Consider the following 2303-nt stretch of genomic DNA (forward strand, 5'->3'; position numbering starts at 1 on the left):
TCAATATGACTTGTGGACTATCATTGGCATTGAATTGCTATGTAAGCTAATGAGGATGAGAGGCATCACAGCCATTAAGAAAAAAATGCATGCATGCATTAAATGGATAGATAGGTGAAAAAGAAAGAAGGCCAATGAGCCAAAGGTATGCGAGTCATGGAGAATGTTGTTAGAAGGCTAGTTTATCCGAGGTTCAATCAGAACTGCTCTTCTTTTACTATTACTTGGCAAAAAAACACCGTTACTTTCTCTCTCTCTCTCTCTTCTCTCTCTCTCTCTCTCTCCTCTCTCTCACATCACATCATATCACCGGATCAGTTCTCTCACCTTCACTGCTCACTCTCTTTCTCTTCTCTTTGGCATTTTATCTCTATCCCATTGCTTTCGCGCCCTAAGCTTCCCCAGCTCTGTCTCATTCTTCTTGTCTGCACTTCCGGCAGGAGCGCGGGACTGGAGAAAGCGGAGGAAAGCAGAGACAAGTAGCGCGAGGACGGACGCCCGGGGGTGTTGTAAGAAAGGAGGATCTTTCCGGGTTGTCGCCGTCTAGATAACCTCGCAATCGATCGCAGAGATATAAGAATATTGTTGATCTTTTTAGGGTTCGACTCTTTAACAAAATCATTGCCTTTAAAAAAAAAAAGTTTTGAAAATTCACGTTAAATTGGAGTCGAGTTATTAAGAACTTGTCTTAATTCATGAAATCAAAAGGACTCGATATCTTTCTGCTTCTATTCTTCTTCCTCTACACAGGATCTGTAGTGAGTCATTGGCGCTTCATCTTTGATTTCAGAATTCTGGATATCATCTTGTCTTTTTTCATATCTTAAAAGCAAAATCATTAACCGTTTTTCAAAGACAAAAAAAAAATCTTATTTTTAAATAATTGTTAAATATTATTTCAGAACTGTTTTTCTAAATTTCTGGAAATCATAATCTTCTTTGGTTTTAGAGCCAAACCCTAGATTAACTTTCGACTTCTATACAGATCGCAAGGAGCCATTAGCACTTAGGTTCAATAAGCAACGGCGCACGTAGCAGCTAGTTAACGGGGCTGCGGTGACCGGAAACGGATCTCAGGATTGGTAAAGCACCGCCGTGCGCGGGATGGCAAGTTTTCTCCGCCGGAACATGCCACCCGATTGCGTCTTCGCGCCCTACTTTCCACCCGACGAGCCACAGAGAAATTTGTTAACGTTCACCGCGCTTCGGGGCAAGTAAGTGACAAAGATCCTCAACGAGCTTCACCATTGCCAGCGCGAGGATGCGCGTGAACTCACTCGCTTATGAGGCGGAGATGAGGCTTCGGATTCCGGTTTACGGATGCGTGGTATTATTTCTGTTGCTGCAGCATCAGCTGAGGCAGCTGCCAAATTGGATTTATTCAGGTGCGATGATCGGAGCTATGTAAGTACATGCAGCGCGCGGCCGGGTGGAGCAGTGTGGGGCCTATGGGGCAGAATAGCAGCAAGCAGCACCTAGCAACACAAAGGGTGTGATGATGGTGTGTGTGTGTGGGCCTTGAGGTGGGGGTTATGATGTGGGTGGTTAATGCCAGCAGCGGCATTCGGCGGGCAGTTTGGACGGTATTTCGGGGCGGGCGAAAAAGGGTGACGATCGACAGGAGCACTCTGGCTCATCCTAGAGGTATCTCTATCATTTTTTTGTTTTCAAAATTTTATCTTTTTAAATTCTCTTGCAACAAATATATTATAGATGGTCGTCCATTTATGCTAAATTATACGACTTCTTACTGAACTCTAATGGGGGATCGAAGAAGGTTGGGAAGATTAAATGGGAGTGGGGGAGAAGGGACATTAGTGCATGGGATGTAGAAGAGGAAGAGTGCCAATTCATGGAATGAATAAGTGGATGGACAAAACAATCAAAATGCGAAGGTGAAAAAAGTATTTCTCATCAAGAAAATTTTCTTCTGAAAGGTTTTTTTTTTTTTTTCTTAAAAAGAAGGCCAACAAAACTGATATACATAAGGTAACAGGCTGTAATGATTGTAGATCATTATTGTTGCTTCTGCAATGAGATAAAATTTTATGGAAGATTGCAGATATTGCCAGTAAAAATGTGATACTTAAAAGGGTTTTTTTTTTTTTGTGAGAAAATCCTTATGAATTTTATTTGTTATCTACTATTTTTTTATTTGGTTTCTCAAAAGACAATTGAGCCGTTGCTAAGATTACTGTATTGCAATATATAGTCTTAATTATTAGAGGTTAGCTTTAGGTGGTTTTCCTTACATAGGGGTTGGAGTTAGACTTTTGGCAAATATATTAATGAAGTTGTTTAAC

Source organism: Dendrobium catenatum, unplaced genomic scaffold, assembly GCF_001605985.2.
Source record: "Dendrobium catenatum unplaced genomic scaffold, ASM160598v2 fragScaff_scaffold_1360, whole genome shotgun sequence".
NCBI classification, from domain to species: Eukaryota; Viridiplantae; Streptophyta; class Magnoliopsida; order Asparagales; family Orchidaceae; genus Dendrobium; species Dendrobium catenatum.